Below are 12634 nucleotides of genomic sequence, written 5' to 3' on the forward strand. Positions count from 1 at the left end.
CTGATAGATACATGAGCAACAGAATGAGCAAAATCCCCAAATAAGTCAAATCTCTATTTGTCTATTCGTTTAGAACAAAGATAAATTTTATGTATATACATACATATATGTTTGCCAACTTTTTTTTTTTTTTTTTTAAAGTTACTGACACAACTGAAAGTAGCATTAATAAAAAAATTCTGCTATAGACAACAAAAAATTATCAGGAAATACTGCAGGAGGAATTACAGGCGAGTGAGTTTGGATTTCACATACGTGCTTTTTTTACTTCTTTTTCTGCAGAAGGAAAAGAAATGGGAAATGGTATATCCTCAATTATATATACACATCATCACTACAGAAGTCACACTCTGGAGAAAATATAGCCACTGAAAGTGAGAGTGGGATAAAAGTTGTAGTTAGAAAGCAGCATCCTTGCAGACTTTCTTTAAATTAAATGCTAAGTGAATAGTATCTTAGCTGCCAAAAAGCCACATGCATTTTGGGGGAAGCCATACAAATTTATTGCAGCCAAGAAGCAAGTCTTTACAGTTATAAAAGATACAACACCCTTTGGAGCTGTACATTTTGTGTGTGTGAGAGAGAGTCATCATTCTAAGTTTAAATAGCTTACAGTTAACTTCTAGGCCAGGTTGCAGTATCTAAGCTCAAGTAACTGGTCATCAGTTTGTAAAAGTCCCCACACTGTGTGGAGATAGTAAACAATTCTTGAGAGGAATCTTTGTATTGAAACCTCCATTCTCTTAGCAGGGTAAGTTCCTCTGAGTAGTCCTAGGTTTTAGCCCTTATCTCATAGACAGGGTATTTAGCAGTGCCTAGCAATGGGACCTTACAGTCATGAAAAGCAGAGCTGATCCATTTCCAGGAAAGCTGCAGCCAAGCACTGTTCAGTAGCAAACCAGCACTAACAAGCAGCAGCGAAATGAAATGTCACTGGGTCATTATGTAGTAGAGAAGACTAGCAGTCTGAGAAATCCATTTTCACCAGGTATTTCCAGTTAGTCAAGATGTCCCACTGCTTTTAGAACACAGCAGGGTTCAGGTATTCTATACTCAAAAGCACCAATTAGAGAGATTATAGAGCCTGATTTAATGTCTTGTTAAGAAGCTTCTGCATTGCTGGACTAGCACTGGTCTTTTATAGGACTTCTAGATTTGAAGTCCCTTTGCAGATACATTAACATAATTGGCACCAAGACTTACTTTGAGTTATTTAAATTGTTTTTATAGATGCAACATATCAATTGATCCTTTTGAGGTCTTTGTTGAGTCAGGGGTACCCTCAAAGCTACAGAGGGACCTAAATAACACTTCCACTTTATCCTGAAGTGAACTACCTTTGGGTGAAAAACTGACTGAAAGCAAAAGCTTAATTACTGCAGAAGTTATACTGCCTTATCTGCCTTCTGTGAAGTGTTTGGCTCCTTCACACATGGTAATAGGCACACCCACACAAGCATTGTAAAAGACATGCTCAGTATGGATATTAAAGTCACACTAAGAATCTGCCTTATTCTAACACAGAACATTTCTTTCAGGATCTCTCCCACAAATAACTATAGCTCAGACATTACTTTAAAAGTGCAGGATAATTATCAGAATTACTTGTACAAGATTTGGGTCACTTCAGTCAGGTACACCTCCAACTGTTAGGTATAATTGCAAAAACATTAACTACCCTGGGTATGCTCACAACAAACAGGAAAACATCAAGTCAGAAAGAGACAGATAAAAACCTCTGCCGATTTTCATGATTTAGCCCATCCATTAGGAGGCACCTAAGATAAATCCTTTGGGTGAACTTTATAACCCTTCACAAGCAGCATTTCACCTTGTATTTGCGTTACATTTGACAACTTTGACATGAAAAGCATTTTTAAATGTTTCAAAGAGAGGAACTGTGTTAAAATGGGATTAGGAAAATAATCAGAGTGACCTTGCTCTCAGGCACTCAAAATACTCAATGACAATTTAACTATGAAAGACCCAATTTTTCAGTGTATTCCTCAAAGAAGAAAATAAGGCAATTGTGAACTGCTTCAGGGAAAAAAGTGAAAAATTCTAAGACTGAATTCTCCATCAACCTACTTGCTACACATTCTTCCTCTCCCCTCTCAGGAGAAGAGAGACAGTAAGAGAGAATAAAATCTTCAAATGTATTATGGATGTGTACATTGCATTTTTATTAAGAACATTCATGAAAACATGAAAAATCTATAACACATTTGCAGCAGGTGATCTTCAAAATCTCATAATCTGTTTAAATAAAAAAGGCTCTCCTAGAAAAACCCCCAGGGAAGAGCCACATGATGACAACTCATTTCAAACACACCTTACCTTCTGGCTTTTGACACCACAGCCATCACTATCAGTTGCCACTTAAAATTACTTTTAGACTGATGGAAGAATAATATCATAGATGCTAATGGGAAATAGTGTTCTGTCATAGTATATATCTACAAATGAGCCATTCCTGCCCCCACAAAAAAAAAAAAAATCAAAACTGAAAGTAAAGCTTTTTTTTTTCCAGCACACTCAGTGCAGAAAAACAGACCAATTTCTTCATTTCACCTCTCAAAAAAAAACAAAAAAAAAACAAACACAAAAAACCAAAAAAGATGATTGTTTAGCACAAAAAGGTGAAATAGTTAAGAAGTCATGGGCGAATGGAAATGTAGCTGTATCACTAGGGGATGGAAACTGCACAGCAAGTACTGCTATATACTATTTGGTAGACTAGACTACATCTTTAGTTGTATCAATGCTGCACATATATAAAAAAAAGAATCTATACAAAGTAGTCTCTAACCATTTAGAAAATGCTTCCAGATTTTCTCTATGATCATGGATAAAAACTCTATGTGATATTTGATTAAAATGAAAAAAAAAATAGAAAACTGAGTATTATTCAGAACATGTAAGTGGATATTAAAAATATTTTTTTGCACACTGAATACTAAGACATTTTGGACAACTTTTCACAAAGCAATGTTAAGAGCAGAAACAGCATTGCCCACCATGCCACACACCGTTTGCAATGTTTTATCCTTTATTACCCCCTGGAAGCAGTTGCTCTAATTTGTTGGGACAGTGTTCCTGTATTCAAGGCTACTGAGTCTGGGTGACTGTGATTGAGGAAAATATTTTGTCGAACTGGGCACCGGCTTTTAGGCACCTGGAGAGAAGGTAACAAAAAGCAGCTTTCACTTGCTCTGGCAGCTATCCATGCTGGCAGCACACCATAAAACAGAAAAACATGGATTCAGCTTCTTAGGCCAGAATGTGAAGCTTAAATCTTTTTCTTAAATAAATACACACACGACAGCAATCAAGAATATCCTCATATGCACTCAGAGGCGTGATATGAACGCAAATAATATGCTGCAATCTATATCTGAAAAAAGCAATGTTATAAACTAGTACAGTGCAGAGTACTCCACTACCTTGACTGTATTTCGTTAAAGACAGTATATGTGCATTATACATAGTGGCAAGGCAGCATCATTAAAATAAAAAACTAACACAAATAATTTATTTGTAAAAAAAAAAATGTATATGAGAACTCAGATTTAGAAAATTCTACCAAATGGCTTCAAAAAAGTTGGAAAGGATGTGATTAGGTCTCCAGATGCTTATGTTATGTGATGACATTTCAACACTTCTGCAGCACTTCAGAAAACAAACAATTTTCTTGAACCACGTAAAAAACAGAGATCATGCAGCAATAGAGAACATTCTATTTCCATGCTCGGGCTATTCCCATTGATAAAGTAAATTACTATGGCCAAGTGTTACAGAGAAAGAGTGCCATCTACATTTGCCAGCACTCTGCCAGACTTAGAAGTGAAGAAAAATATACATTATCCAAAGTGAAGGGGATCATCAACAACATCTCCCAAATACCTAAGATAAATATTCTAGAAATCAAAGCACAAGCTCAAGTGCACAAGGTCACCATGCTCAAAACCCATTAATTTCTTCAGTAACCACTGTACAGACTAATCTCAGCTAGTTTTTGTCTTCAGCAAAATTTGCTGTGAGAACAGTATATCAGTCTAGTCAACTTCTATCATGGTATGGAACAGCTGCTTCATTTCAATTCTGAAAACTTCTAAAGTTCAGAACGAAAATATCATGCTTTACAGACAGATTTTTATTTTTTGTAAGACTCAGAGTAATTCCTCACAATTAGTTTAAAAGGGCTCAAGCCTTGAAAGAACAAAATAGAATTGGCAATAATCGGATAACTATTGTGCAGAATTTGAGAGTGACAGTGTAAATAAATGTATTTTTCAGGAGGGATTCTTCTTTAACTCACATGAAATGCTCTGGTAGAGCAAAAGCCAGTCTGGGGTGGCTTCAGTAGATGACACACTCCTACTTCAGTAATATGATCCTGTTACATTGTGAAGCTGAAGTTGATGTTCTATCCAAAACAGTCATGTCTTAATTGTAGAGGAAGGTAATACCACTCCAGTACTAGTTTAGCATACTTTCCAATTAAAAATGTTTTCAATTGCTTGCAATTTTATCTGATGTTATCTATTTGGATTGAAGCTTTCCGTATATAAGAAATGGGAGACAGACTGATTTCTTTCTAACGCTCTACCAAAAAATGCTTCCTCCATTTCTGGGAAGAACATCTGCCAAGAAATGGCATTTTGCCCATGCTAAAAAGTATCTTTCAGCTGAATAAACAGATCAATCTAATGCCTCAGTTTTTATATGGTTCTACTTGACTACATTTAAAACCTAGCTTTCAATTTCACCATCTCACATTATTATTTTTTAAGGTACAGACCATGCTCTGATGATATATAGCCAAGAAAATGTTTTTATTAGGACTTTTTTCTGAATTGTAGCAGCTGGAAGATACATAGAATACTGCAATCAATAAGGCCACTTGATAAAACAAAATATTAAACAGTCATGTAAGGAGCAGGATTCATCCCTTCTATGCTATGAATAAGCTTTTAAACTCAATTTTCTTTCAATGTAATATATGAATATCATATGTCTGTATAGACACTCACATATACATAAGTAGAACCACAAACAATCAGCAAATTACTTCAACATCAGTTGTGTATATATAGATCTAGCAAGCTGAGTACAGTTAAATTGCTTTATAATTTGATGGCTTCACTGTTGTTCTTTTTCTCTTTCTTTCTATCTGCATACTCAATTTTCTCTTTTGCCATTACTCCACTTGAAACTGCTCTCTTTGGAGGGCTGAGACTACTGGAAAATTTTTCTTACAGATTATAAGAAGAAGTGGTTAAGTATTCCTAATACAGTTCTACTATCTATAATTTGAATAACTTTCAGCAGCAGCGTCCTCTGCTCTTTCCCAAGTAGGCATCCTTGTCTCGATGGATGCCACTACAGAAAAACAGCCACATGTAATTTTTCTTAAGATGCTCTTCAGAGTAAATAGGGGTGACAGAACCAGGCCTGTGTCAATCATAAAACTGTAACAGCGATAACAATACCCACCTTTGCATTACTTGTCCCTTGTGATGTGAATCCTAACTTCTGGTAGATATCCTTTGAGAAAATGGAATTTCATGTCAAGTCACATCCCTCCGCTGGTCACATGCCCTCGCTGTTAAGGAAATCAGATGACATCTTCATTAAATAATACAGAACCAAACTCTTTAGTCTATGAATAGCACTTGTCAGATTATCCCACAAGAGCCTCAGAAACACAGAATTACAAAATTAGCTTAACAATAACAAAAAATAATTACAATTCAACAGAACCACACTCTTTTTCCAGATGGACATAATGTACATGTTTTTCAAGACTGATGAAATAGTGTAAAATAAAATATGGGGTGCAAGACAATAAAATCTCTAGAGACAAAAATTAAAATCCTTAATTTGTTTGTACCAGTGTTCATTCTATGTCCTGATCACTCAAGCAAAGCAGAATTGCTTGGATATGAAACCACAATCCACCCACTATATTTTCATTAACACAAAAGGACTGTCTTAAATCAGCATTCAAGGCAGTAAAAAATAAATATGTATTTATGGAGTCTTTAAATGCTTCTAAGTATATTCATTGTGATCTTCATAGTGACATTGCTACGAAGGACACTATATAAATGGAAGCTGTGCTTGCATCTGATCACTTATGATAAACAAACATCTTGAAGGACTCACCAAGCACACAGTAGTTGCCTTGTTTGTTTATAAGGGAGAAAAGCTCTCTTCAGATAACTTAATACATGGTAGACATAAATCTAAAAATAATTAAATATTTCTTTATTCAACGTGAAACTACATCATAATGTACTTCTCCTAGGGATAGCTTATGCAAACCCCGTGGGTCAAGGACCTTGTTTCTCTATACAGAACCTCACATGCAACTGTGACTCATATCACATAACACACACCTATATAAAATAAATAAATTTGTTACCAGCTGATAATGACAAATTATAATGCATTTAGAAACAAATAATAAAATATTCCTCTCACAGATGTGTACAGTGTTCCATCTATACATCAGTTAAATATTCAACAGCTACCGAAAGGGAGGAGAGAAATCATGTTTATCTCTAAAAGATTACTTCATGTCAGATGTAAGAGTTCCTCTTACAAGATGCCCCTTAGAACTTGCTATAATATTTGCCTTCTAATGCTGTCAATACTCAGAGGACAGGACAAAGCCAGGCTAAAGAAAATAAGGGATATTTTTTTTTAAACTTCAGTTGTAGTAAGGTACCAACTCATGAACAACACTACAAGCCTAGCTAGGATAAAAGCAGAGGATGGGTCTGTCACTTCTGAAATTAAAAAGGTCTTTCCTTCTGTGTGAACTACTGAAAAAACAACTATGCAGATTCAGGTAGGGCTTCCATTAACCCTCCTGCTAGCAGCCCACACAGTGCTGTGTTTTGCCTCTAAGGCTCACAGTATTGAGAACACAATGATATTTAAGCTACTGCTGAGCACTGCTCCCACGGCATCAGGCCTGCATCTCCATCCCTCCCCACCCTGAGGGCCAGTTACCTGCGAGCAGGCGAGAGGATGGAAGAAGTGAACCAAAGGGCAATGCCATACCACTTAATGTGCTGCTCAGCAGTAAAAGGTAGGGAAAAGGAGGAGGCAAAGGGACATCGGTGGTTTTTATCTTATCAACTGTTACCCATGTGGAGGCCACGTGTCTCAGGAAGCAGCTGGACAGCACCTATAGATAAGAAGCGATGAACAAATCCCCTGTTTTTGCTTTTATTTCATGAGCAGTTTGGTTTATTAAACTGTCTCAATCTCAAACCATGAACTTGTCCATCTGACTTACTCCCCCTGCTCTGTTGCAGAAGGTGTAAGGCAAAGGTATTTTGGGGGCTGGCAGCTTGGCCAGGCCAACCCACCACAGCAGGCAATGTCTGCAGTATTTGTTAGAATGTGATTTTGTTTGCCTAGCCCCACTCAAGAGAAGGGTTTGTGCTTTCTGCTACTCCTCCTGGATTTCATGCCAGCAGCACAGTTATTCTCCTTTGAAAGCTGGTCTGGGACAGACTCAGCTATTTTCGTGTTCCTACAGTTATGTCCTAGCAATCAAAAGTGTGACTCACATAGAAAGAAACCAGTAGCAGGTAATGATGCAGTTTGTGTACATCCATAGGTAGAGGCTTCAGCCAAAGGAAAAACAAAAGAGACAAAGACAGATGACTTGGAGAAGAGACCAGGTGAAGCATGGAAAATCTGAAGACTGGCTGTTTAGTATAATCAGTCTGCAGCTGGCCGTGTAGTTAAAACGTAAAACTAAGATCCCACTTACTGCTATCTACATTAGAAAAATATCAACCCTTTGTAAAATGACTGTGTCTAGAAATAATACATTCCTTATGAATAAAAAGACAGCAGAGAGACCAAACATAAAATGCCTCCACAAAACCACGAACAGGTGGAAGCATCTGAATGTTGGGAAGCTCACATCACCTTCCTTAAATGAGGAACCCCCAGGAGCAACACAGAACTTCTGCATGATAATGATTATTTCCAAAGCATACAGATTGTTACTACAGAGCAGAATCCCTCCTAAAACATGAGGATAAAAGGATATACAGCAGCTCTTTCTTTTTTGGAGTTGAATGCCAGCACACATCCCAGTGCCTACCAAAGTCTCAAATGCCAGCACTTTGGCCACAGTTTGCATCTAATTGGCAGTCTTAAAAGCCAAAACAAAGATGTAATAGGTGTCCTTCATGACTTGTTCTGTCACCTCTGGAGTTTTGATCCAACACAGAATGGACTTGTGCTGACAGGGCTGTATGGTATTTCTTTTACTGTTTCGTGCTCTAAATAAAAGTAGCTCACCTCCTGTATGTCCTGTCAGGACTTCTCAGTGCCACACTGTTTTATAAAAAGAATCACCCCACACTCCTTTCTTAGATGTGATCAACGGCTAACTTGCAGTTTTGTGGACTAAGCCAACCTAAGGAACTTCATTCAGACATACACAAAAGAAGAAAACAAAGGAAAAAAAGAAAAATAGAAAAAAATCCAACCAACCACCACCAACAAAATTTAGTAATGTACTGATAAATTTTCAAACGTTATTAAGGGCTTAGTAAGGTAAAGCCCTATAATGAATGGCCTCATATTTTAGGAGTGCTACTTCCTCATTCTCAGATCTTTTCCACTTATAATTATTTGGTGCTTCTGAGTCTGTAACAGCAAATTTCCCCCTGACAAGTTGTGTCTCATAAACAGGATATTTAGCTGTTAGATGATATACCAGTTACTGTTTGGAACAAATTCTATATAGTCATCTTCACCACTTTTAAAAAATTATGGTAAGAGACATTACAGTTTTCTTGTAGCTAAACTGCAGTTTAGCTCCTGGCAAGTAATGATTTAGTTACCTTACACGCTGAGCTGTGTATGTGCTTGGGAATAGCTGCTGTTAAATTTTAGAGCCCACTCTTTTAATGGGAAAATACTGCTCAGACAGGATTTCTGAATTTCTCTTTACAAATTTAGATAAAGTTTTAAATACTACAAATAATGAAAACTTATGTCCTACTGGCAACGAAAGAGCAGCATGGATTCTGTTGGTGTTTCCTTCTCTACAGGAGCTACAAAGTTGTAACTGTGAATTGTTTTAGTGAGCTCTGCAACATCTGTAAAACTGAACAGTATGAAAAGTATGGCAGGTCTTTTTCCAAGCTAAAGTTATGTCTCTCTATCATCAAATGTTAAAAAACTCCACCTACTTCAATGAAAAGTAAAAACTACCAGAGTTTCTGATGTATATTAAATACTGTACGGTGACAATAATGAAAATACGGTAGTAAATACCCAAAAGGTTATTTACAGGAAACTCACCTGCATGGAAGCCTTTGTTCTGCTAGGAACCACTGAGGCAAACACCACCAAGGAGCAATCTCCAAGAGATGCTGCCTCAATGGTGGTCAGCCCTTAAATGAGGTCTAGAGGAGATGGAGTCAAGCTCCACCCCTTCAGGGAGCACAGCTAAATTACTCTCACCTGTGCTCCCACAGCTGACCCAACACTTGCCTCAGCTGATTAATCAGAGGTTCAGGCTGTGATTACCAATTTCCCATACAAATACCATTTTTGAAACTTCATTTTCTCAAGACTTAGGGTAGCTCCTGAACTAAAAAAGACAATTTTCCAGAGGAACAACATCTAAGCACAGAGCACTGAACTGCACAATTGCAACAGCTCTCCAAGTTCCTTCCAAACAAAAGTGAGTGCATTCACGTGTTCACATTGGACACAAACCCAAATGTATAACTGCAACCAAAAATGGGAAAACAGCTAAAGAAAGGGAAGAAAAGTAATCTACTGCAGTAGTGGATCAGCCTCAACATAATAAAATATTAGAATGTTGCTATGCAAGGGAAGGGCATGACTGCCAGGTTGCCTAACAGTAGGAACAGTTCTGAACTCAGCAGATGAAGGTACTGTCCTCTGGTACAATTGAACAAGGAATCGTGCCCATAAACACTAGCCAGTGTTAGCATTAACAATAAATTCCTTCATTAAGACATAGCAAACATTTGGTTATCAACAGATTAATTGCAGAGGGTTCTCAATTTTTGTAAAAGCTCTGAAATGCATAAAATACGATGGAAAGCCATGGTGAACTGATAAACCTCCATGCTTATTTATGTCAGGCTCTATGTCCATATGTATTGATTTTATGAAGCAAGGATTCGGTAGCAGGAAGCTGTGGCGATGGTCTCTCTGAGTAGAGCCTCTCACTGCCCCACATCAGATCAGAGCCAGCTCCAGCCGCTCCAATAGACTCATTGCTGAGCAACTCTGGCAGAGCAGATTTAAGAAAAGGAAAAAACTGCTGCAGCAGCTTGGAGAAGAGAGTAAGAAATGGGAGAGAAGCAGCCCTGCAGCCACCAGTGTCAGCACACGAGTACAGGAGGTACTCCGGGCATGGAGCAGAAGCTCTGTGCAGTCCCGGAGAGACCCATGGTGGGGCAGGTTGTCCTCATAAAGTCCATGGGCACCACACAGAGCAGATCTCCACATGCACTTGTAGAGCAGCAGTGGGTTTGGCCTGGAGGAAGTTGCCACACAGAGAGCCCTCACAGGAGCTGCACCGGGCTGGAGCTGAAGGCTGTGAAGAGGAGACTGTGGGGAGCTGCTACCTGTGGGTCCTGTGCCGGAGCAGCGTGCTCCTGAAGCATTGACCCTGTGGCAAGTTCATGTGGATTCAGCTGGAGAAAGATGGACATCTCGCTACACTAGTCTGTTAGTTATCAGCAATGACTTGCATTGATCTCCCAAGTCTGATTTTTATTCATGACGGTAATTGGTGGCTACCCTTATCACAACCCCTGAGCACTTCTCTATCATGTTTTCTCTCCTTGTTCCTCTGTGGAGGAGTGAGAACACAGCTGTTCATGCTGCCCGTGGTGAAACCACCACTGTGTACCAGCAGGAAAAGCATTGAACTGAGTAATGGGCCTTTCCCAACAAATGCATAAAAGACCAACAGTACCAAAAAGAACAAGCGGTGAAACACGTTTCTAAAATGTTTTGAAGTAATATTCACATTGTTTTTTAGAGAAAGAGACCGGAACGGAGGGAAGAGATTTTTGGTGTTATATTCACCTTTCCACTGCCCCTCCAGATCCCCTGGATGAGCTACTCTGCAGACTAGGATGAGTGAGAGGGCAGCAACGGTAAGTTGTGAGCATTTGGAGCCCTCAGCCAGGAAGAACACCATGTTCGTGTTGATGATTTCTTCCCCTGTCTTTGAGGTTGCTGTTACAGCAAAGCCGAGCTCGCAGAGATGCAGGTGAAGTTCAGAGACATCGTGTGACAAACCCTCTGTCCTGGCAAACGCGACGCAGACCTCCCAGCACGTCGCTCGCACACACGGTACGTTCCTCAAGGGCTGCACGGCGCTAACGGAGCCGTACCCACCCGAGCCAACGCTCACCGTGCACTGCGGTACCTCCGAGCGCCGTTTGCCGAGGGAAGCGGACGAGCGTCGCTCCCTCACAGCCCATGGAGCTCGTGCCGGCGCTGCCGGGCGGGGCGGGGCGGGGCGGGCGGCACGAGCTCCGCGCGTGGCTGGGCGGGCCCGGCGCGAGGCAGAGGCCGGGGCAGCCGTAAGGGACGGGGCGGCGGGGCGCTGCCAGGACGGCGGCGCTCAGTGCAGCGGGGATGCGCCGCAGGGCACAGCTCCAGCCTGCACGGCTTATGCAGGGGATATATATATATATACATATGTTCTCTTTTTATTTTCCCCCGAACAAAGCGCCCTCGTGCGAAGTTCGGTGTTGCTGCGGATGCCCCGGAATGACGACGCGCCCCGCGCGTGCCAGGACAACCCTGCGCCTCCCTTCGGTGCTCCGGAGCTGCTGGGGAAGTGGCCCCAGCGTGCGCGTTCCTGCTGCCAGCATCCAGCATCCAGCACCCAACATCCAGCACCCAGCAGCCACCGCCTCGGCTGCGGTGCATCACGGCGAGGCCCTGTCCCTGTCCCTGTCCCTGTCCCTGTCCCTGTCCCTGTCCCTGTCCCTGTCCCTGTCCCAGCCGGGTCTGACCCGCCCGAGCCGCAGCTCCACGCTCTGGGCCCGCCCCGGCCCCTCGTACCCGCGCCGACCCCCGCCGCCCGCGTCGGCTGCCCCCTCCCGGAAACAGCGCCGCCGGAGGGGCGCGCTCCGATTGGTCCTTCCCCGTGACAAGTTCCCGCCTACTCGGCGCGGCGCGAGCGTCGATTGGCCGTCGGCGCTGTCGGTCGGAGAGGGCGAGTCCCCGCGCTGCCCGGGCTGCGCTCTCGTGGGGCGGGCGCTGCTGCCGGGCGTCGCGGCGGCTGCTGCTGGTGCTGGTTCGGCTGGTGCCGGTTCGGCTGCGGGCGGAGCGATGCCGGCTGCGGGGCGGCGGGCGGCACTCCGGCGCGGAGCGGAGCGGGAACGCGCCCGGTAAGGTCCGGCCGCGGGGAGGGAAGGCGGATGCCCGTCTCTACCAGCGTCCGTTCCGCCTGGCGCCGGAGGGGCCGGCGGGCAGCGTGCCGGCACGGGCGGAGCGGCGGGATGCTCGGGATGCTCGGGATGCTCGTGATGCTCGGGGCGGACCATCGCGGTGCCCTTCGGCCGCGTCCCGGTGCCCGGGATGGACCGGCGGC

The 12634-nt window shown here is 42.1% G+C and overlaps 1 protein-coding gene and 1 long non-coding RNA gene across 4 annotated transcripts in view; one reads left to right on the forward strand and one right to left on the reverse strand.

Moving 5' to 3' along the window:
* Positions 1–3045: 3045 nt before the first annotated feature.
* The window catches only part of LOC107316756 (uncharacterized), a 32830-nt gene continuing 23241 nt past the window's right edge, over positions 3046–12634 (reverse strand). Inside the window, exons 2-3 of the long non-coding RNA XR_014947933.1 lie at positions 5497–5605; positions 3046–3175 (exon numbers count right to left, since the gene is read on the reverse strand). This is a non-coding gene — a long non-coding RNA (uncharacterized LOC107316756). The remainder of the gene's footprint in view (positions 3176–5496; positions 5606–12634) is intronic.
* B3GALT1 (beta-1,3-galactosyltransferase 1) overlaps positions 12220–12634 on the forward strand; it is a 171132-nt gene continuing 170717 nt past the window's right edge. For all 3 annotated transcript variants that reach the window (XM_085552415.1, XM_085552414.1, XM_085552416.1), the window contains exon 1: positions 12220–12431. The gene's annotated coding sequence lies outside the window, so the exon portion shown is untranslated. The remainder of the gene's footprint in view (positions 12432–12634) is intronic.

This window comes from Coturnix japonica, chromosome 7 (genome assembly GCF_054131305.1).
Source record: "Coturnix japonica strain WE chromosome 7, WE-NBRP24, whole genome shotgun sequence".
Lineage (NCBI taxonomy): Eukaryota > Metazoa > Chordata > Aves > Galliformes > Phasianidae > Coturnix > Coturnix japonica.